The sequence below is a fragment of the Tursiops truncatus genome, chromosome 1, assembly GCF_011762595.2.
Source record: "Tursiops truncatus isolate mTurTru1 chromosome 1, mTurTru1.mat.Y, whole genome shotgun sequence".
NCBI classification, from domain to species: Eukaryota; Metazoa; Chordata; class Mammalia; order Artiodactyla; family Delphinidae; genus Tursiops; species Tursiops truncatus.
This window is the reverse complement of record NC_047034.1, coordinates 12,541,805-12,567,396: the sequence shown is the minus strand read 5'-3', so window position 1 is coordinate 12,567,396 and position 25,592 is coordinate 12,541,805. Positions and strand designations below refer to the sequence as shown.

At 34.2% G+C, this 25,592-nt stretch overlaps 1 long non-coding RNA gene across 1 annotated transcript in view; it reads left to right on the top strand.

Annotated features, from left to right (window-relative positions):
- The first annotated feature begins 251 nt into the window (after positions 1 to 251).
- LOC141278988 (uncharacterized) overlaps positions 252 to 25,592 on the top strand; it is a 262,105-nt gene continuing 236,764 nt past the window's right edge. The window contains exon 1 of the long non-coding RNA XR_012332585.1: positions 252 to 306. This is a non-coding gene — a long non-coding RNA (uncharacterized lncRNA). The remainder of the gene's footprint in view (positions 307 to 25,592) is intronic.

Genomic DNA, 25,592 nt, shown 5'->3' with positions numbered 1-25,592 from the left:
GCCAAGAAGCTATTGTACCTGGAGGGTAAGGAATGAAAGAACAAAAAAGGAGCCCTATATGAGGTAGGTCATGAGGGCTTTGTGGACCATTTTTGTGAATGTGGAACTTACTTTGAAATAAGCTGCCTTTGATGGCTGTCAAACAAAAAGTCATGTGCTGACATATATATAAAGTCTTAGTTCTCTCTCTCTCTCTTTTTTTTTAATGGCTGCGCCATAGGGCTTGCAGGATCTTAGTTCCCTAACCAGGGATTGAACCTGGGCCATGGCAGTAAAAGTGCCGAATCCTAACCACTGGGCCGCCAGGTAACTCCCATAAAGTCTTAGTTCTTAACAATTAAATCAGTTATGATATTAATAATTTATACCCAAAAACTCTGATCATATTCATGCCAAAGTATTTTATAAAATAAAATTATACACATTTTGAAAGGAAAATTCATTTTATTAATTTTACAGATGAGCTCTGATTTGTGAGTAAACAGAATAAATTTTATGTCTGATTAATTTTTTCCCACTTTTCAAGTTATGTGTATTAGGTTGGAAATTCCACTTAATGTTATAAATATACTACTAATACTTTTGGATGCAGCTTCAGATTACAAATATGAAATGCCTTTTATCTAGAATAATTATGATTCAAATATTAAGAAACATGGATGTGTGACATTATGAGAAGCAAAACAATTTTAGTGAAGTCACTTTTTCCTTTTTTTCTTACCATTTTTACTTTTTTACCTTTTTATCTTAAACAATGAGCTACTCAGTATTCTCATTTCCAGTGTGTGGAATTTTTTCCATTGTTGTGAGGGCATTAATTCAGATATTCATTATGTTTTTTAATCTTTTCTTAAAGGCTTAAGTTTTTAAATTAAGACTTTGTTTCTTAGAGAAGTTTTAGTTTTAGAGAAAAATTGAACAGAAAGTACAGAGTTCTCATTTACCCGTTCCCACTACAGACAGTTTCCCCTATTAATGGCCTGTTGAATTTGTGTGGTATATTTGTTACAGCTGATAAGCCAATACTGACACAATGTCATTAGCCGAAGTCTATAGTTTATAGTAGGGTCACTCTTTCTGTTGTATATTTCATGGGTTTTGACAAATACATTATGGCATATATTGATATTACAATAACATACAGAATAGTTTCACTGTCCTGAAAATCCCTTTTGCTCCACTTATTCATCCCTTTCTTCCTTCTATCCATCACCCCCATGACTACTGATCTCTCTATTGTCTCCATAATTTTTTTTTTTTTTTTTGCGGTACGCAGACCTCTCACTGTTGTGGCCTCTCCCGTTGTGGAGCACGGGCTCTGGACACGCAGGCTCAGCGGCCATGGCTCACGGGCCCAGCCGCTCCGCGGCACGTGGGATCTTCCCAGACCGGGGCACGAACCAGCGTCCCCTGCATCGGCAGGCGGACTCTCAACCAGTGCGCCACCAGGGAAGCCCCCTGTCTCCATAATTTTACCTTTCAGAATATAATATAGTTGGAATCCTTTGGTACATAGCCTTCTCTGATTGGCTTCTTTCACTTAGCCATATGCATTTAAGTTTCCTCCATTTCTTTTCATGGCGTGGGAGGCTCATTGTTTCATATCGCTGAATAATACTCCATTGCATGGATGTACCACAGTTTGTTTATCCATTCACCTACTAAAGGGCATCCTGGTTGCTTGCAAGTTTGGCAGCTATGAATAAAGCTTTTGTAAACATCTATGTGCAGAATTTTGTGTGGACATAAGTTTAAAACTCCTTTGAGTAAATACCAAGGAGTGTAATTGCTGGATCATATGGTAAGAATATATTTAGTTTTACAAGAAATGACCAAACTGTTTTCCACAGTGTCTATACCACTTTGTGTTCCTGCCGGCAGTCAATCAGAGTTCCTTTTGCTTCACATCCCCACCAAAGTTTGTCGTTGTCAGTGTTTTAGATTAGCCATTCTAATAGGTGTGTAGTGGTTTTTCATTGTTGTTTTAATATACCATTAACAATATAATATTCATTATATTTTTAAACGTCTGCTTTGGTGTCACCAATTCTGGAATTTAATGATATAGAACTCCATGGAATGTCCTTCCTCATTTTGGTGGGAAGAGAGAGATCAAGAAACTAGAAAATAATTAATATAATGTGATGCTATATATTCTAATATAGTGAAATATCTAAGACTTCATAACATATGATATAATCTAAACAATGACAAGTACAATAAAGAAATTAAGTCTGGGACGGGGAAAACAAGTGAATAGATCTGTGGAGGATTCTCTATAGTTCAAAAGAAAGGGAATGTGAGTGGTGTGGGCTATAGAGCATCAGCTGCGGAGTTGATAAATGTTTATAATTTCAAAGATTGGCTTAGATATGTGGTATGAGAAAGAGATAAATCAAGAGCCAATCCTAGATTTTTGGACGTGTGGTGCTGCTATTTACTGACACGGGAAAGACTAGATAAACGGGATGAGGAAAAGCTGAAAGCAAGTTTCTTTTGCAATATGTTAAGGTTCTGTAAAGATTAAAAATTAAGCAAAAAGTCACAAAAACTGCTCATAAATTTAATCATTTCTCATTTTTCTCATACAGTCTACCACTGTTACTGAAGTAACAAGACTAGAACACAGTCTTACTATAGAAATTCAAATTATTTCACTGCTTGGGAAGAACAGAGGGATAAAGGCATTTAAAACTGTCTCCTCATCTACTTATTCATATCCCTTGGCAAGAGTGGTTTAGTATCCAGATGCTTGAGAGGAAAAGAGAAAAGGAGGGAAAAAAACGAAAAGTCCTCCAGCATATTTGAGACCTGAAGATGCAATAACACTTTTTCATCTTTGCATTCCAAACTATTTCTCTTATAACGGCTCATTCACACTGTTTAAACACAGATGTCTCTTCAGTGAAAACTCTCCCTGTACTGTGTTTAACGTAGTTATATACTTTCTGCCCCAATTTAATTCCTCTCTACCTCTGATTTACATTTTAACAAGCTCATTCTGGCAGTTGCTGCTGGAGAATAGATTGGAGTTCCAAGAGTGAATGCATGGACTCACCCTAGAGGCTGCTGCAGTGGCTGTGAAATAAATACCAGAAAATGGTTCAATTTAACGATGACACTGCAAAAGTGGAGAGATTCAGTACCGTTGGTGATCATTTGGGCACAGGTGGTAAAGACAGGAAGGAATAAAAGACTCCCAGAGTTTTGACTTTGAGAAACTGGATAGATGGGAGAAACCTTTATAGACACATTGAATTTAAAGAATCTCTACAAGATGGAAATTGTCACTCCTTTAATTGGCCTTTGACATTTCAGAGAACACACTGAAAGCCCTTTTGAAAAAAACCAACCAGTATCTTGAAATGCGATTGGTATTTAAAAAATAGTTTTCATGGGTTATTTCTTTTTATTTTTATTTATCTCTATAAACATCTTTTTGCAAAGAGAAATTAACATATTCCATAGGTGTCTATATTAGTTGTTCATAGCTTTTGGGTTTCTTAAAAATTTCTCTGTGGAGAGATTGTAAAAATATTATGTATGGGCTTCCCTGGTGGTGCAGTGGTTGGGAGTCCGCCTGCCGATGCAGGGGACACGGGTTCGTGCCCCAGTCTGGGAAGATCCCACATGCCGCGGAGTGGGTGGGCCTGTGAGCCATGGCTGCTGAGCCTGCACGTCCGAAGCCTGTGCTCCGCAACGGGAGCGGCCACAACGGTGAGAGGCCCGCGTACCACAAAAAAAAAAAAAAAAAAAAAAAAAAAAAAAAAAAAAAAATTATGTATGTTCTCTTTTGCCATTTTAATAGTTTTTATTTCTTATTTTGACTTTTAATTCAGCTTACATTAATTTTATATAGTGTGTGAAAGGATACTGATCAATTTTGTCTTCAGAATGGTTGTCACTTATGTGAGAACTATCTATTAACTAATGATATAGATTTTAATGGGTTAATGTCTTATACCAGCTGGATGTTATCTTGAAAGGAACATCTACAAGTTATATCAGATAACATCCAGCTGGTTTTCTGGAGATGAGACCTTATGGGTCTTACAGATAGTTGAAGTGGTCACATGTTTATTTTAGGGACAGGCATTTCTGATACATGTGTTCATACACTATTACAGATTAGTGATGTTTTTAAGAAATTTAATGTTGAAACATATACTGAAACACATACAGCATAAATATGTTAGAAAGAGGTATAAGAATACATTAGTGGTACATATCTTATATTTTTTATTATTTGATTAATAGAAAAAGTTTGTACCTTAAATTTTATTTAATCATCCTGCTATATTATTAATAATAATATCACTCTTTTCAAATGTATTGTCTCTGTGGGGCAATTTCAAATGACCTTTATTCTTTTCTCCTCCCGGAAAGAAGCAAGCAGGGAAGGGGCTAAGCATGATGCCCACTTTATTTAGACTCTGAGTGTCCCCACTAGGCTTCACACAGCAAACAGGCCTACATTCTCCTTCCAAGATCTGGCCCTGCCTATGGATCTAGTCAGCACTGGATCCCTGTGTTTACTTTATTTATTTATGTATTCGTGTACTCACAAGTCCATCTTGGTATCCTTGAAGTCATTTCGCTTAAATGGTTGTCCAATCTGACCATAAAAGCGGTGATCTTCATTTCCTTGTTCAGAGAATATTGGTGGAATAGTTTTGCTGTCTGTGGACAAAGCTCATCCCCAGAGGTATAACTATGAAAAGTCTAAAAGCTACTGTTAAAAACTACTCAATGCCTTTTTATAGTCTATGCAGAAAATACACAAACTTTATAGATAAAACTTTTTATAACAGCAACATTTACAGTGGTGAAAAATTGGAAACAACTTCCTTGGAAACTTGTGACTTAATTTTCACATAGCTGCGACTTTATTGTTACCATGTAAATTACTAAAGCATAATGTGTAGTCCAACACACTTCAATTTTGGTTGTTTTCGCCCCATAAGAAATAAACTCAGTAGCTTTATTTTCCATCAATTGCAATAAATATAATTAGTCTTAAATAATATAATTATGAAGCTTTCTTTTCAATCAGGCCTTTATCAACTTGTACCAAAAACTGCTTGTGTTCTGTGTACAATATCTAAACCAGTGTCATTATGACCTAAAAGCTTTGTGCCTTTTATGTACTTTAGTCTGAAATGTTTACTGCTACTGTTAACATTTTGCAATTACAGTGAAGTGAGGCAGAAAATAGCAGTTCAAAAAATGTGTTCAAGTAATGAAGTTTGAACCATTAGTTTCAAGGCTGTTGTTATTTTAGTAAATATTTAATCTTCCTAGCAGCATGGGTTCCTAATTGATCTTTAAGTATTATTGTTCCTGGACATTTCTAATCGACTCCTAATTGCTACATTAAGGCAGTTAGGGAATAAAGTGTAACAGATGGTGGAGACTTTTACAGTACACTAAATCAACAGAATATAGCAAAATTTACAATTCATTTTTGTCATTGAAATTTGAAACAAAATACACTAATGCCCACATATATGCTCATCTCCCTTATTTTGCAGAGCTCTACCAATCTAAAGAAAAGTATAGGTAATATATTCCATTTATGTAAAATAAGATTTCACATGTCCAGTAAATTTTAAGGTGATTTAAAATCTCTTCTAGGAATAGTTATTTTTGGTAGTATACAGGTTTCTATGTATTCCATCTTAAGTTTTATTTGGATCATTTAAAATATCTATATCTATTTGATAGCAGGTGAACTGCTTTCATTAATTTATGAGGAGTTTATTGAACATCTACATAATATGCAAGATACTGAACTAGAGAAATATAACACAAAGTCTTTTCCACCATATTGCTAATAACAGTTATATAGACATGGGGAGACAACTCTTACATCTCACATAAGATCCATTTCTAACTTTCCTTATATGCTTTAATGTTACCAGTTATCTTTCCATCTGTTACCCTTCACTGTATGCAGTTGTTATAGTTACTAACTATAACCCTTCACTGTATGCAGTTGTTATAGTTACTAACGTTCTTAAAATGTAATGCTGTGAGTGTATCACTGTTTTACAGAGGGTTTCTAACTATTGCTATATTATAACATCCTTTATTTGGTTTATCCTGGATGCAATACTTCAAGCAATGTAATCTTTTTAAATAGTTACCTTTTCTTTTGTGAAAGCAAAACATTTCTATGGAGAAACTGTTCCCCTACTCAGCCAGGAGGGGCTCGCCTCGTGGGCATGGAGAATTTTTTTCAGAGACAAACATGTTGTGGACTTAACGCCAGTTACAGCCATACCTCTGCCTTTTTATGCAGCTATCAGAAGGATGTTTTATTTCGTTTTTCCTAGGGTTACAGTTTATGAGACTGGAACCTGTTTTGCCCCCACATATAAAAAATGTACCTGAAAACAAACATAACAGGAAAGGAAAGAGACCAGAGGACACAACTACACAGACTGTGTCCTACTGATTCTGTTTGAGCTCCTGTATTCAGCTCTGCTTGAAGACTGTGAAGCACTGGACTTCCCAGTTCCATGAGTGAATCCATGATTTCACTTTTTTAAGGCATTTTTTTAGTTAGATTTTTGTCACATAAATAAGAAAGATTTTTTTTTAAGAAAGATTATTTAATAAAAATAAATTAGTAATGGGTGTATAGGCTGTTGGCGGTGATCGAGGTAATTTTCTAAAGTACCTTGTGTAAACTAGAGAAATATAACACAAAGTCTAGGAGGGTAGAAAGTCAGAAATCCTAATCAAGCAATAACAAAATGTCTGACTAATGCAAACGTTGTTGTTTCTTGTTGCTTAGATCATACACTTATTGATGCTAAATGCTTTTTGATGATATCAGAGTAAATATCAAAATGTCACGGGGGGTTCAGTAAGAACCTATAAAAAGGAGGCAAACAGTTGTACCTGGCACATCTGAATTGAGAGATAGATTCTGCCCTCATAAGGAAGACATTATGCCTGAAGTTAGTGACCCAGATGTTTGCAAGAGATGGTCACACACCTTGTAGGGATTGAAAAGTGAAATTCCCTTTCTAAAACTCAAGTTGGTGTAAGAAAAGTCAGGGAAGCTGGAAACAGTAAATATGACTGAGACCCATTTCAGCTGTGTTTCCTCAGCCAATGTGAAACTACGTTGTGAAGAGTAAACCACCAATATCTGTGTCTGTGAGTTGCTGGGGTTTTTTTTACAGATTCCACGTTGAGGTGAGATCATACAGTGTAGTCAGCCCTCCATATTCACGGATTATACATTCGCAGATTCAGCCAACCACAGATCAAAAATATTTGAAAAAAATTTCCAGAAAGTTCCAAAAAGCAAAACATAAATTTGCCATGCTCAGGCAACTACTTACAAAGCATATACGTTGTATTAGGTAATATAAGTAATCTAGAGATGATTTAAAGTATATGGGAGGATGCTCATAGCTTATATGCAAATACTACACCATTTTTCAAAAGGAACTTGAGTGTCTGCAGATTTTGGTATCCACGGGGGTCCTGGAACCAATCCCATGTGGATACTGAGGGATGTCTGTGTTTGTCTTTCTCTGATGAAGTAGTGGTAAAAAGGTACAAACTTGCAGATATACGTAAGTTTGGGGGATGTAATGTACTGCATATTGACCACAGTTAATATTGTATATTTGAAAGGTGCTACAAGAGTAGATCTTTAAAGTACTCTTCACAAGAAAAAAATTATAACTATGTGTGGTGATGGATGTTAACTCAAATTACTGTGGTAATCATTTCATGTTATATACATATATCAAATCATTATGGTGTACACCTAAAACTAATACTATATGTTAATTATATCTCATTAAAACTGAAAAAAAAAAGAGTAAGCCATCAGGATGCAGCAAAGGGAAGGAGAAAAACTGTTTCTATTCTTTTAATGAAATGGCCAAAATGACAGTGGCCAAGGTACCAGTCACTTGGCCTCAGGAAAAAAAGTGAGTGACATATTAATACCTATTACTTAAGGACAAAAATATTAAAGACATCTTACTTAAGGCTGACAAGACTGAAGCTTTGTGTACTATAAACCCATGGATTGGAAAAAAATGAAAATTGACCAGAGGACTACTGAAGTATTTTAGGGAGTTACCATCTGTCAAATCTGCCTTATTTTTTGTGTTTGAAAGTAAGGCAACACAGAGGGAAGAAGAGGAGAGATAGAGTGAAAGAAAAATAGTGTGATGTCATCCTCAGAGACTGGGTAGCCAACTCTGCAGCTAGAGTCCTAATTACAGAAACATTAATCCAGCCCCGGCCTTCCCCTTCCACACCATACTGAGTTCAGTTTATAACCCTTGAAACAAAACAATTTCATAAATGCTTTTTCTATCAACTACCTAAATATATTTCTTCTCTTCTCTTCTCTCCTTTCTTTCTTTCTCTCTCTCGTTCTCTCTTCCTTCCTTCCTTCCCTCTGTCCCTGACCTACCTCCTGTCTTCCTTTTCTCTCCCTTCTTTCCTTCCTTCCTTCCTTCCTTCCTTCCTCCCTCCTTCTCTCCCTCCCTCCCTCTCTCCCTCCCTCCCTCCTTCTCTCCCTCCCTCCCTCCCTCTCTCCCTCCCTCCCTCCCTCTCTCCCTCCCTCCCTCCCTCTCTCCCTCCCTCCCTCCCCTGCTTCCTATTGCTTCTTAAAGTAAAAGAGGCTGAAGTGCAGATACATATCTCTGATTCTAACAGTACCTCTGCTTAAATTAAGATAAAATATTTGTAGATGAATTCCATTTCCCCAAGATTTAGAAGATAATTTAGGTATGTTCAAGTGTATAAGATCACTCCCTCCCCTATGACTTTATTTGACTATTACTATATTTCATAAATTCTAAACATGTTAGTGTTACTGGAAGTGGGGGTCCGGCTGCTTGCAATTAAAAAGCCAATAAAGAGGCAAGCAGGTGCACAGGAAATTTTGCTTTATTTAGGATACCAGCAACCAGGGGGGAGGGTGGACTCCTGTCCAAAGGCCGACTACCCTCCCCCCCCCCGCCCCCTCCCCCCTGACAATCAGTGGGCAAGACCTTTTATAGACGGGGGGTGGGGGGGCTACATGTAGAAACAGCACAGTCAGCTCTGACAGTCATTTTGAAATTGTTCATGCAGTGGTCTGACAGCATCATCTTGATTAAGTACAGTTAACCTTCAGTTCCAGGATCAGTTTGTTCCCATTTCCTTAAGGCCAGTTCTCAGAATTATGGCAGCTTATGTCATGGCCACAGTCTGGTCATCATGTAGTTAACTTCTTCCACGTGGTGTGGGTTTCAGGATCTACAAGTCAGCTCACAGGATATGGCTCAGAATATTATCCATAAACCCTGAGAAGGAGCTAAAGGTCCTCGACTTTGCTTACTGACTAAACTATTACTGTTTTGTCCTGTTTGACTACTTTTCTTTGCTTCTGCATTTTCTCACTTCTCTGATTAAACTTATCCTTTGCCTAATTTTTTCCACAGACAAAAGGCAGGCAGAGGACATGGCAGGGGGAATTACCATAGGGTCCTGCTCCGTTTCATTATTATATTATTGTATTACATTACTGTTATATTATTATCACTTAATGAAGAATCTTTTTTTCTGACATAACTCACAATACTAATAATACTTACAATACATATGACTCATCATACTTTTAAAGAAAAATATTTTAGTGTTGGATTTTCTTTGTAATTAACCTTCACAACTTTAATATGGATATATAAATGTCCTTATAAAAGTATTGAATTATTCTGTTTATTAAATTAGACATCAATTTTGTTTTAATTTTACTTGCATTAATAATTGTGAGTAAATCATGTGAGTAAAGCTGTGAATATTCATTTTAAAAGTATATAGAGAAATTAGTTAATAGTTTTTTTCTCATTTTATTTGGGGTCACTGAATCTCTGATTTTGAGTGTATCCCACTACCTTCTTCTCTGAAATTGTGAATAGTTGCTAATCATTAATGTCCTCTTCATTTTAGGTTTATATTTTGTCATAAAACATGTATAATAAAAAAGTGTCTGTAAACATGACAGTATAATATTGGAATAAAAATTCTTTGTGATATATATATATAGTACTAAACTTCAATTCAGACTCATGTTACCAGGTTAGAAATTCATTATAATATTATGGCTAAAGTAGTTTATGTTCAATTTAGGGACACTGGATACCATAAATCTGAAATGATAAACTGGTCATACCCATTGACTATTGGAGTCAAGATAAATCTAATTTTCATTGAAGTTGCTTATTAAATCTGTTCCAATTTCTGAAAGGTAATTTATTTCCTCATTATAGCTGTGATGAGAGTAGTAGCTACAGAACTGTTTAATTATGAAAAAAATATATGCTGAATAACTAGCTAATTAAAGTCACTAAACTTCTTGATGTTTTTCCTAATTAAGCCTGTGGGAAATGGAGGGGGTATTTCCAATTACCATAAACCATGTAAATACACTGATTGCTGCAATTTGAAGTTTGTCTTTACATTTAAAGACTTGGAAGTCACAGTGCACCCAGAGAGAAATAACACAATTTGATCATTTTTTTAATGAAAAAGTAAGCTAATAAATTGCCTCCAAAATATGTAATTTTGAAAGAACAAAAAGTTAAAGGAAGAAGGTAAAGATGGTTTCAGATTGTAAGATCCTTGACATCAGAGATAATATATTATGACTCTTTAAATTGGCAATAACTAAGATAGGTACGGTAAGCATTTTTTTTCACTATTTCATAGAGGAAGAAACCTAGATTTGATTCCTTAAAATAATCAAAATTGGCAAAATTTTCCTTTTAACAGTTTTTATAAGTTACTAAAACTATGAACATTTTCTTCAGTGAAAACTTTCTCAGTGGAAATAGGTGAGATGAAATTTTAATCAATTGATTGACTAATTAATAAATATTTATATAATATTCTTTATCTCCCCCAAATAATACCAGAGAAGCTGATAATAGAACAAAACTAAATTCACTGCAGTAAATGAGAAAAGTATCCTGTTGCATTCTCAGCATTCTCTTAGAAGGGAAAGTCAAAAGTGGGATATGCATAGGACTTTGTGGTCTGGGTTCAAGTAGTTTAAGACAGGCTTCTCAAGGTGGGGAATTGTTTGGCATTTGGTAAAATTAGCGATACTATTTGTGTTATTATTAGGATTGGCAGAGTGAGGAAAGGGTCTTGAAATGAATGCTGATGAACAAACAGAAGGTGTTTAATAAGTGAGCTGTTTGCTATTGTCTGAAATTTATTGGTGAGAATTTCTTCAAGTAAATAGTCAAGTTATTTATTGGTTGATGGTTTAATCTTTCTTGGGCATAGGTTTTTTGAAAGAAACAACTAAGTCATGTTGATATGGGTGATCTACAATCCTAACACAGTCATATGGACAAGGAACCTCTTGATTATTGATACTTACGATATGCCCAGTCTTGTTCTACGTGCTTTTTAATTAACTAATTTAATTCTCATTACAAATTTATAGATTATGTTCTGTTCTTATCCTCATTTTACAGATGTAAACTGAGGATCAGAAAGGTTAAATAACTTGCCCAGGGTCAAACAACTACATTAACATTTATACATTTATCTGTTAATAGTGTTTATCTTTGAAGTGGAGGAAGTAGAGAGAAATGGGGAGGTGGAAGGAAGGTGTGGATAAAGAGCTATTACATTTTTTTTGTTATCATTAGTATTAAATAAAGTATATAAAACATTAAAACTAAAGAAGTGAGACATAGCATTGAGATATTCTTTTTAAATTTTTACCTCAGATATTTGCAAATATTATAATGATCAAAATTGTTTCTTTTTATTTCAAATACCAATATTTCCAGAATCAACTGAAAATATGGCTTAAAAGAGGATTCTGCTAATATAGTAGCCTGTACCATTTCTGTATACTTTATTTTGAAAGAACTGGAAAATATATATGTAACTGATGTTTTTGTTTGTTGAATAGTAAAAGGGATTAATCTCTACATGTTGTTATATATGATATGTTTGACAGGACTGCGTTTAAGAGCTGATTTTTGCAAATGTCATTGCAAATGCATGGATTACTAGAACTAAGAAGTAAACCTTATATTCCAAGAATTTAAAAATGGAATAAACAGTAGAATGAATATATCTACATATTGCGGCAAAAGAATAATAGGATATATAATGCCATAATGTTGAAAAAGTGCTTAATTACATATAAATAATAAAATAAGGAAAATATAATATAATTTTATTTTCTAATTACAATGGATATATTCTTAAAAAGTCTCTTATGCACTAATTTCTCTAATGTGTCTAAATAAAATTTATGATAGACATAACTTAGAGCTATAACCTTTGGTACAATTAGATTGAAATGGAATTTTCTGATGAAATTAACAGGAAGAGGTTTTAATCTATGCAGCGGAGTAAGGCAATTTCAGGTAAAGCAAAGAGATTGATCAGAAGCAATTAAAAATATCCTGGGAGTTTCTGAGGAATTACAAGTCTAGGGTGTCTGAAGTATAGCATTTGAGCATGAGAAATATGGAGTTTAGACCTAAACTGCTTACAAACAGCTATGAATATATTTGAGCAAGGATGTAAAATTATATTTGCCTTTTAGAAAGATTTAAATATTAGCAAAATCTGATACTGTGGAGAATTGATTGTAGCATGGGAAGTTTCATGGCGATCAATGACAATTGAATCATTCTCATCAAGGGAAGTTAGTACTGAACAAGATTTGAAATCAAACTGAACAGAATTCCAGTTATACCTTTGCCATCTTGTAGCTATAAAGGACTTAAATACACCAACAACATGAATGATATAGGATTACATGAAACAGATCACCTATGGTCGAAGATGAGCATGCATGCACACACACATGTTACAGTTATCAGTAATGGTTATGAGGAATAAAGGACAGGTGTTTTTTTAATATTATGATGAGAGTTTCAGTTGGGTTAGTAGATGGGATACTGCTATTTCTTTAAGTTAAATAAGACATAAAAAGGCATAGGTTTGAGAAAAAAGACAGTTTAGTTTTCAGTATGTTGAATTAGACGTGACATGTGGAAAGACCTACAGAAGGATCTCACGAATGGTCAAGAAACCTATGATGGAACAGCAGTGAAGAATGGGAAGATGAAACAGCCCTGGAAATGGGGTAGATACGGAATGAGTATGTTGATTATATGAATATGATGTTCCAAGTTCTAGAAGAGAGAAAGGAGTTACTCAAACAGCTGAAGCTAGTAGTTGCTTTTGAAAATGCACTTGTAATAATATTGGATTAAAGTGGGTAAATGTATCTAACAGAAAGTTTGCCACTCATCAATTTGATACACCTAAATAGAAAAATACAAGATTATGTTCTAACATATTATTTCCACTAATGGAAAGGCAACAATTGCTAAAACATAAAGAAGTTTGATATCCTAATAAGTGGCTCATTTTATCATATACTTGATAATGTAATGTTTTTCTCTTAGGCAATAGTATAAATCTAATACAATTTAGAATGCATTCATCCTTGAAAGTTGTGAGGTTTTTGCTCTACCACATCTGTATAGGAGAATGAATATTTCCACTACTAAATTTTATTCTATTTGTTGTGTTCTTATTACTCATTTATTGTAAAATGTTTCTTGGTAGGTAAATTAATAAATAATGAAAATAAATCATGGGGTAAGCAACCTGAAATTGAAATAATTTTATTGATGTGATATTTAGTCCAATCAATTTTGAAAAATTTTTATCATTTTCATCCATTAAAAAATATCTATTGAGTTTTCCTGTCAATAGGTATTGTAATAGGACCTGAATTATGATTAAAAATAATCAAAGAAACAGACAAGAAAAAAGCATTGCTCTGTTGACAGAGTACACCAATAAGAAAAAGGAAGTAAACTAACTCTGTTGAAACAGAGACACTCATTGATTACTCAGGTCTAATCATAAACATAGATATTGTCTCAGATATAAGGGATTTGTTCTTTACTTCAACATTTTTAAGACTGAAGCAGATTGGATTAAAGGGTACCTCACTGGCATTCATGATTTTTTTGCTTCCAAAATGCTTAAAAAGGAAGAGAACTTGGTAAATTCTACCTCACTGAAATACTAGGGATTTGCAAAATATTTCCATAAACACTTTAACAAACAATCCACAGACTACTGATGCAGTCTTGTAGTATAAAATGTATCTCTAAGGCAATTTGTAATGTCCAGAGTAAGAAAGAAAATTGGAACTTAAACACTGTTTCACATCTAACAAGTCTAAAATATATGAATAGCCAATATTTCCACCCATTAAATTTCATTTATAGAAATCACTAGCGTTCTAGAGATTGTATATGTGCTACAAGGAATGTGTTCACCATTTTGTTCAGTATATGTCAACACAATGCGTTCCATCTCAGCTTATCATTTTATCACATTATTAACATGCTGTTACTACCATTTGTTAAACTTTTGCTATATTAATACTACACTGCATCAGAGCTTCAACTCATAAAAATAAATCAATGGGTCAAAAATGGTTTATGAAGTTATCATAGCAGTGATGAAAATAAAAGCATAACTAGTGTAATAATAGAATTCAACTGTAAATGTAAACAGTGAAGAGAACTTAAGGGTAAACTTAGTTACCCTTATATTTGCCTTCTGAAAGCCTTGAGAGGTCATCTGGGTTTTCTTGCCCCTCTTACAGGAGTCCAAGCTCTTGATAATCCCTATAATCAGAAAATGTTCATTCACATGCCTGACTCTTTTGGGGCTATGGAAAGTAGAGATATACGGCATATTCGGGAAACAGGGTCCTTAAAAGCAGATGTAGATCCTACTATGATTTCCCTATGCTGTGCAAAAGCTTTTAAGTTTCATTAGGTCCCATTTGTTTATTTTTGTTTTTCTTTCCGTTTCTCTAGGAGGTGGGTCAAAAAGGATCTTGCTGTGATGCATGTCATAGAGTGTTCTGCCTATGTTTTCCTCTAAGAGTTTTATAGTGTCTGGCCTTACATTTAGATCTTTAATCCACTTTGAGTTTATTTTTGTTTATGCTGTTAGGGAGTGTTCTAATTTCATTCTTTTACATACGGCTGTCCAGTTTTCCCACCACACTTATTGAAGAGGCTGTCTTTTCTCCATTGTATATTGTTGCCTCCTTTATCAAAGATAAGGTGACATATATGTGTGTGGGTTTATCTCTGGGCTTTCTATCCTGTTCCATTGATCTATATTTCTGTTTTTGTGCCAGTACCATACTGTCTTGATTACTGTAGTTTTGTAGTATAGTTTAGCTAGTGGGAAGCAGCTGCATCACATGGGGAGATCAGCTCAGTGCTTTGTGACCACCTAGAGGGGTGGGATAGGGAGAGTAGGAGGGAGACACAAGACGGAGGGGATATGGGGATATATGTATACATATAGCTGATTCACTTTGTTATACAGCAGAAACTAACACAACATTGTAAAGCAATTATACTCCAATAAAGACGTTAAAAAAAAAAAAAAGCAGATGTAGATCCTACTATGACTTCCCTAAACTACCGAGTACCCTTCAAAACTTGAGCAATAAGAGTAACATTATTAAATACTATTAAATTTGATATGTATTAATGTATTTAACTATATTTATAATTAAATACTATTAAATATTATTATTATTTAATAGTGATTATTATTATTACTATTAATCTATTTTTCAAGACCTCCTTGACAAGGGGCTTCTTATTTCCACCTCTGGTGTCTGCAGCGCACATGTTTTACCAAGAGGCAGGGGGAACTAATAGAAGGTGTTAACAATTGGCCCAAGATTTGCAAGCTGTAAATAAAATCGTTATACCCAGGTTCCTTTGTGTCCCAAACCAAAGTACTATTCTAACTTCCATACCCTGCAGTGCCACTCTTTTTGCCATTGTTGAGTTATACTCTGATTTCTTTGGCACACCACTTCACCCTAACTCCCAATACCTATTCTCCTTTACATGGAAAAATCATGAACATACTGTGATAGTCATGCCCCAAAGGTTTATAGGAAGACCCAGTTTATTTTGCGGGGACATTATATGCATACTTAAGGGATTTGGTATTGCCTTGCAATTCAACACTCAAACAATATGTAGATCGCTTCATTCTTTGTTTTTATTTGACCATGTCTGTGATATAGTTTTTTGTTTTTTTGTTTTTTTGTTTTTTTTGCATTACGTGGGTCTCTCACTGTTGTGGCCTCTCCCGCTGCGGAGCACAGGCTCCAGACACGCAGGCTCAGCGGCCATGGCTCACGGGCCCTGCTGCTCCACGGCATGTGGGATCCTCCTGGACCGGGGCACGAACCCGTGTCCCCTGCATCGGCAGGCGGACTGTCAACCACTGCGCCACCAGGGAAGCCCCTGTGATATAGTTTTATCATAATTTACTGACAAGGTTTGTTGCCTGAGTTCCAGCAGTTCCTGTTTTTCCAGAGAATGAATATTTGTACAAATGCTCTGGGAATCTTTGGAAAAATGATTTCTGACCTCAAGGGTGGTACTGACCCCATGCAGAGTACCTGTCTCTCTCCCAGGATTATAGCCCAGCTGTCACTGCTGCTACTTTTGCTGCTGTTGGCCTCATCATCATCAAAAATCTCAGGCCATGTCCTGCTTAGAGCAGCGCCTCTGAGCCCCATGGCTCCGACTGCCCAGTCGAGCACGTGTGTGCTGGGTAGCCATGTGTGCTCAGGGCACACACTGCCCATCCTTCTCCTCAGTGCCCTTTACTCCCCTCCCTCCATCTAGCACACCCATGGCCTGGGTCTGCTCGTGCTTCTGCCACCTAGGATATGTCCTCTGCTCACATGTTCCATTGTGCAATTAAACTTCACACTTCTATATTTAAAATGGATAACCAACAAGGACCTACTGTATAGCACAGGGAACTCTGCTCAATATTATGTAACAACCTAATTGGGAGAAGAATTTGAAAAAAAAAATAGATACATGTATATGTATAACTGAATAACTTTGTTGTACACCTGAAACTAACACAACATTGTTAAGCAACTATACTCCAATATAAAATAAAAAGTTAAAAAAATCAATTGGCCATAAAAAAAACTCACAGAACTAAAGTTCAAAGATAAAATTATTAAGAATTTTCAAGGGTGACAGAAAAACATTTAATTAAGTTTGGGGACATTCCTGAAAGTAGGATTCTGTGTGACACTTGCTTCACACTCATGAAGCCAGTTCTTCCAGGGGAGCTTCCAAAGGATTGGAATCAGGGCCTCAACAAGGCAGAGCCCACCTCAGTATAGGAGCCCACCCCGATCTCAGCCCAGTGAGATTTAGCAAAAACTACTGACAAGTGGCTGCTGTGACTAATTTTTTCCTCTTTATTTTAGGGATGTTTATTTTAGCTATTCCATCTCTATTCGATTATTTAATATGAGGTGGTAAAAGAAGATATCTTTTAAATTAAAAGTCTGAATCAAGAAATATCATATCTGGGCTTTGAGGCTGTTACTAGATGGGATTTTTGAGTTTTCTTTCTTGAGAAAGATGATAGTTACATTTTGTGTGCAGAAAGAAGTATTCGGAAGTATTTACCCCCCCTCCCTTAGCCACGAGCGATACTTTCCAAGAACCCCATTATATATATATAATGTTTTTTTCCTATACATACATGCTTAGGATAACATTTAATTTATAAATTAGACACAGTAAGAGATTAACAACAGTAACTAATAATAAAATGTGACAAATACAACAATATATTGTAATGATAGTTATATGAATGTGGTCTCTCTCAAAATACCTTACTGCATTGTACTTACCCTTCTTATGATGATGATGTAAGATGATAAATGCCTACATGATGAGATGAAGTGAGGTGAATGATTAGGCACTGTGACGTAGCATTAGACTACTATTGACCTTCTGACAATACATCAGTAGAAGCATCATCTGCTTCTGCTGATCCTGTATCATTGAGTCATGGTGATGTCTGTGGTTGAATGTCAGGAACAGATGATGTTAATGGTTGGGGATCCCAGGCAGGATGGAGCAGAAAGGTTTGCAATTTAAAATTTATGAATTGCTTATTTCTGGAATTTTCTATTTAATATTTTCAGAGCACAGTTGACTGAGGGCCACTGAAACTGCTGATAAGAAAGGACTACTGTAATTTTAATATGAAATTTTTTGGCCTTAAGTGTGATCACTATTAAGGCTATTCACAAGTGCCCTATTCTCTCCTACTGGAGACAATCTGAGATCACTTTTGTTGTTCACTGAAACTCAGGCATTGCTTTGAAGAAGTTAAATGTGAAGTATTCGGGAAGAAGCTTTCAAAAACAGTCACCCTATTCTCTTTTTTTCTGCCTCTGATATCATGAAAACATGTGTCCCATTGGAACCTCTGTTAGTCAAGGTTTCTGGGAGACCATGATGATCAAGTCCCCATGCCAACCCATATGCACTGAGCACAAATAAAATTTTGATGTTATAAGCAACTGAAAATTTATTTTTGTATCCTATAGGTAATCTGGAATGACACTGGTAATAAATCATATAGCACATGGAAAGATAGCAACTATTGGAAAAAATAAAGGGCCAGGTTGAATTTTAAATTGAGAATAATTGTCAGGGTATGACTCAAAGCAAGGATTTTTGGGTTATCTTTAAATAAAAACAGTGATCTCCTTTAAAACCCAATCATAACTTTCAAGAATAAACAGGAAATAATGCTTTGCAGGGCTAATTTAGTAAATATTGTCATTGAAAGCAGTGAAGACATCAAGTCTAGATGTATCATTTAAAGTTGTAGTCTATGGGGAAGAAATCCAGTGCTAGTACATCATACTATTAAGAAAATATAAAGTGAGATTTAAAGTTGGTGGAAAATATACTCAGGAAAAAGCAGAGTGAGTTGTTGGCAATTTACTTTTTCTCATATTACATGTCTGATCTGTGTATTATATCACTAAGATACAATTGATTATAGTAATTAAAAACCAACACATTATTTTTCTAACAATTTGTTTAGAATGGCACAAAACCATTATTATACGTGTATATTAGGGAGAAGGGCTTAATGACTTTTTTTATATGTTTATTGCAGAAAATGCATAATACAGGAAGATTTTCCCTGTAGTTAATGACAATTTTAAAGACACGATCTAGCATGGAAAATAACATTTTAGTATAAATGCCAATGTACTATCAACTATGTGGCAACAAGGAGTAATTTCCTACAAAATTAGATACTGCACCTGAATTCTAAGTCATTCTATGATTTATTCATAGAGAAAATCTGGGAGCTAAAAAAAGTTTCCATATATTTGTTCAGTGTTGAAAAACATTCTAAAAATGTGATCACTATTTTGTGTACACATTTTTTCAAGTGTAATGTGTTTTTAAGTAGAGTAAGTACAGAAGTGAGATGACTTTAGAAGAAAAGATGCATTTAGGTTTGTTTAATACAAAATGATTTAAAAACTGTTCATGAAATGATCATTTTCAGCAAAAGCAAGTTCTATGATGTAAAGTAAGTTCCCTCAGTTTATATCTCAGTGATATGGTCAAAACCTTGAGTAACCTGAACTGATCTACTCATGACCATTTAGCTTTCTGAGGTTTTCATTTAAGAAAAATTATTTATTTGCAGTCATTTAAACTTCAATATGCAAATTCAAGATTTACATATCCACTTTAATTGTGCATGTCTCACCTTTACATTCACTTGATTCCTAAATTTTCATCAGAGACATAATACTTACCTGAGCTTTATTTATTTGAGCTATTTAGCTGTATGGAACAAAGCATAAGCAAAGATGAATTTGAACATCTTAAAATAGCAGAGTAGTAATAAGGTTGACTAGCATATAATGAACTTTGTGCCAAGGACTATGCTAAGAGCATCACACAAATTACTTTATATAACTATCACAAAAATCGCTATTATTCCCTCTTTAGAGATCTGTAAACTTTGGCTTGGTTGGGTAAGGTAATGATGTTTGTAGGACCATGTCACTAATTAGCTTAATCCCAATAGACTGTCTTCAACGTTTATATTCTTAATGCCATGCTTTACTTGTCTATTAGTTCACCTTATGTCTTGCATCTGGGTGCAACATCCATCGAAAACACGTAGTGCCAAAAGTTATTACAATTAAGTGGATTCTTGTAATATAATTATTATCAATTTCCTTGTCTTCCCTTTCTCCACTCTGACCTAAAATTGCATAGGATTACATCATCCTTTACTCACAATCTTAAATTGTTTCTCATTGCATATTAAAAAGTCTAAACATTTTAGTGTTTAAGATCTTTCACAATATAATAATAATTTTATTTTCAAAACTTCATTCATATTTTCCCTGAATAAAATCTTCACACATTTCATGTATACTTAAAATTGGGCTACTATGGAGGGAGAGGTAATTTCCTTCAAATACTGTTACACTTTACCCATCTACCAAGCTCATATATTGCAGTGTTTGCCATTCTTCAAACACTAGCTCAAAATAGTAATCTTTTATTTTCCAACTAGAAGAAGTAATTTATCTTTTGTTTGACATTTGTGAGTTAACTGTTATACTGAAAGTACATTGCTATAAAATTATTGGATGAAATTCAACAAAGATTTGCTAGTGAGATCAAATGTAGCAGACGGCAATATAACTTCCTGAAGGTCCCTTTCTCCACTTTCCCTAAAAGAGGTTTTCTGTGCTTATTGATGTGTCAACACGTGGTTATTTTGTTCTAGAAGCTGAGCTTTGTGTTTCATCACAGTCATTTTATACCTACAGCTTACACCACCATTCTGTAAGAGCCTTCACAAATAATCCATACGCTTAATACTTCCTTCAAGTAAAGATATGAAAATAGCTTATGAATTAAGCTAATGTTTCTTTCTATATGGATCTTTTTATAAATAAGGAAACCTTTCCAAGAATTCTCAACAACTACTTTACCTAAATTTCATTGGCAGAAAAGGTATACCAGTCATCTTAAAATTAACTGTTATCTAGGGGAAAAATATATCAAGATTTGTCTAACCAGGATTTAGCTCTGAGCTTGTGATGGGGTCACAGTCCTTGATGAATTTACTAAGCAGAAAAGAATGGACACCTTATCACAAAAATACAAACAAAAAACAGACACAAGTAGACAAGTCTAAAAGAAGAAAAATGGTATAGAATATATATCACTCTTTTTCTATTTCTATATTTAGGAAATACCCCTCCCTAAGATACATGGATAGTTTTTCTCTACCTCTCTACAGAGGGTAAAAATGACTAATAATCACTTTCCCATTTCACTTTTCAGTTAGGTCATTAGAATGTAACCTTATCTTCATAATTCAGATGCACTCCCTACAGATTTTGAATAGGAAACAAGTATTATGAATAAGAAGGGATGACAATTACTTGTAATGAAATGGAAAGCTTAAAAATGAGAATCTTACATTCCTAGTTCAAGTCACATTCATAAAACTGTACCTACTATGGTGATAATATATACATAATAAATTATGATTATTTTGGTAATTACATGACAAAACCAGTCTCCAAGTTCAAGTTCAGTGCTATGTTCTAAAATCTTATAATGTCAGTTGGAGTCACATCTAAAGGCAGTGTTATGACTTTGATCATGCAAAAGTGTTTTTATAAAAATTATCATCTGGGCACAAAGAAAATTTGTATGTTTGAAAATATCTCAAACCGTAAAATGCACTGAGCTTAACTTGTCATCAGAAATAATCTCCTCTCCTCCATAATGGAACGAAGATGCTTATACCTTCATTATGTATCCTTAAACCTTCATTATGTATCCTTAAAAACCTTCATTATGTATCCTTATACCTTCATTATGTATCCTTAAAAATCCACATTTAAAATATCAAACTCAGCATTTCCATTGGAAAGTGATTTCTAGCTTGTAGTATTTAATACTGCCTGCCTATTCAAAGAGAATTGTATATCTTTTTTAAAAATCTGGTTTTCCTATTTATTTATTTATTTTTGGCTGTGTTGGGTCTTCGTTGCTGTGCGCGGGCTTTGTCTAGTTGCGGCGAGCAGGGGCTACTCTTGGTTGCGGTGCGCAGGCTTCTCATTGCGGTGGCTTCTCTTGTTGTGGAGCATGGGCTGTAGGTGGGAGCAGACTTCAATAGTTGTGGCTTGCATGTTCCATGTCACTCATTTATTCAATTAATTCTTATCAAGCATTATGACATCAATTCTCTGCTTGTCTAACCTTATCAAACAATCTCAGCTTTAAAAATCTTCATTCACTCTTCCCCATTACCTAATGGATAAAATTAGCATTCTTTAGTGTGATGTATCTGCCCTTTAATCTCTGTCCCTGATATAACAGTCTGATTTCATATCCCACTACTTCACTGAAAGATGCCCTCTGTTCTATCCATACTGGCATGTCGTCACACCCAAAAAAATATAAATTTCTCATATTTGATTACAAGGTCAAACAGAGACTATAGGAATATAAGCAAAAAAAGCAGACAAGAGCAAAAAATTATATGAAAGCAAAAATAAGTATAATATAATAGGATTAATCTAGGACTAAAGTCATTATGTAGATGTATGTACATATAATGTTATTACCTGGGTAGATATTAGAACCACATGTACTCTACGTTAGTTTTGATCACAAGAAATAAAAATATATACTAGATACTTAACAAAGCTAAAGTTTTTCTGGGCATTCAAATCTAAGTGAAATTCTGTAGGGTTCATGGAAAATCTGAAGAAGTATGCAAAACCCTCATAAACATAGTTGACATTTACAGACTCCACATATATTAGGGACATTTTGCTAATAGAAACTTCTCATTTTGTAGAAATATTTATTTGAATTACTTTTGGAAATTTTTCAAGTGGTGAGTTTGGTTCATGGAAGTGAATCATCTAGGTTTTGAGTGAGTCTAAGTGAGGAACCTACATTTCACTTTTGTACTTGTCTTTATATATGCATTTATTAGGAAAATAGTAATTTTTTTAAATGTCCCCAACTTCTCATAATGTAACTGTCATATCATACCATGTTCTCTACAACTGACCTAGTAATGCTTTTCATTGCAACTGAAAGTATTATTTTAAAGTGCAATTACAATGAAGGAAAATTATATGTGTGTTCCAAACACATCTATCCTAATGATCAAATGTATAATATGGCTTGATCTTCAGACAAAACACTTAACATGGAAAGAGAGTATACTCTCAGTTCATCCTCCACAAATACCAATAGAGTTAATATTTATTGCTTAATAATTATGTTTTTGCTTCATTTGTTTATATTAGATGTCTTGGTGGTGACTTACTATTCAGCCCAGATTATGAAATGGCAAAAAATAATACTTGGATTCAATCAAGAGCAAACATGAAGGGAAATATTGGGTAACTCTAAAGCTGGTAAATTACACAGTAAGGAATCAATAGATACCAGTTATTTTTATCATCATCATCATCATTATCTTTTTTTTGCATGTAGCATATACCTGAAGTTTATTGTTTTTTTAATAGCATTTTAAAAATTATTTATTTATTTATTTTTACAGCAGGTCCCTGTTGGTTATCTATTTTAAATATAGCAGTGTGTACATGTTATTCCCAAACTCCCAACCTATTAATATATTTATTTGGTGCCAAACCTGAAAATTTATTTTTAAGCACTCTTTTTAAGGGGACATTTAGTAGCAAATCCTCAATCAGCATACATCCTCTTCAGTATTAAAAATTTCTTACCTCTGGCACTGAGCAAAGCAGTTTAAAACAAAACATTTAATACTTATAAAACATTTTGAGCTAATTATTAACTTCTTGCCAATTGTAAAGGGAATACTTATCTTAGAGTCTTGTTTTTCTAGATGTAATAATAGTAAACACCATCAAGTACACCTATGGTATTTGCTGTTTACCAGATACTGTCCTAAATATTTTGTGTAAACTGACTAAGGTAATCCTCATAGCAAACTAGTCAAATAGTTTTCTTTTAACTTCATTTTACATATGAGAAAATTGAGGCAAACAAAGAACATAAATTATTTTCCAGAGCCACACATGGGAAAATGAATTATTTAATAGGCACACCATCAAAAAATATTATTGTATTTTCTAATCTTATTTTATAAGGTAGACTTCAAAAATTACATTGAATAATAATAGTGGTTAAAGCTTGCAGCTCTGACACAGATGTAGAGAACAAATGTATGGACACCAAGGGGGGGAAAGTGGTGGGTGGTGGTGGTGGTGGGATGAATTGGGAGATTGGGATTGACATATATACACTAATATGTATAAAATAGATAACTAATAAAAAAAAAAAGCTTGCAGCTCTGGCTTCTTCTCTATTTAAAAGGAATTTATTTTGACATTCTGTGATTCTGGGTGATACTGAGGTTGGGTTTTTAGAAAGGTCTACTATATTAAGAATATTTTAATGCAAATATTTAGTCTATATGTTTAATAAGTATGAATCCTAAATTTTTATCTAATCTCTTCTTGTCATTAAATGACACGTTTGTCATTTATGCCTATTTTTCTTTTTCTTTGCAATTGTCATGAATTATGTTGTTGGCTGTTTTATGCATGTTATTTCTGCATTGTAAAACTAGAACCTACTTAATTATGGTCTATATTCTTTCTTTCCATTGCTGCACTCAAGTTGTTAATATTTTGTCTGTAATTTTTGCGTTAAATTTTATGTGTGATTTTGTTTGTTTTTCTGTTTGCATTATCTCAGTCAAGTCTTACTCTTAAGAAATTAAGAGATATCTCTTCCATGTTTTATCCTTGTTTTATGATTTAGAAAAGTTTAAATAACCTTGGAAGTATGTGATTGTTTGTTAACTGAGTTATAAAGTAGTATGGGCTTGACTAACTTGTTTAATGGCAGCTATCTAACTTTAAAATATTGTTTGTAGTCTATTCAAATATATACCTTTTATAGAGCTAACAAAAGGTATATATTTGGAAATTATCCATTGATTATAGATTTTAAATTTGATGCACATATATTCTCATTATTAATTTAGTCTTTTTCACAATTTTTGTTCTGTTTCTTTCATATATTGGATATATTTGTTTCTCTGTATTTTTCTTAATGTGGCATCTCATCATTTTATTTATTTTTGATAGTTTAAGAACTCCTTGTCTGATAATTCCAACATCTCTGCCATATTTGAGTCTGTTTTTGAAGCTTTCTCTTTTTTTTTTTTTTATTGTAGCATATATGTAATTTTTTGTTGAAAGCTTGACATAGTGTTTGGTAAAAGGAAGTGAAGTAACCAGACCTTTAGGTGAGTTTTTAATGTTTACCTGGCTAAGAAATAGTGCCTCAGTTTATTTTTTGCTGTTCCTATAGGAGTGAGAGGCTGAAATTTCCTCTCATGATCTGTTTTTTATTGGGAGATTTCCCTAGAGACTATTTCTTGAACACAGTCTGAGCCTTACACTTCTTTGCAGATGTAATCCTCCCTCATGTAGGAGTGTTGTTTATGTGATGGTAAAGTGTGGAGGAAGGGCAAGCATTCTATAGTCCTGTAATTAGAGCTCAGTCTTTCAGTGAACCTGTGCCCCCCTGAGACCTTCCCAGCTTCCCTACTTCCCAGGC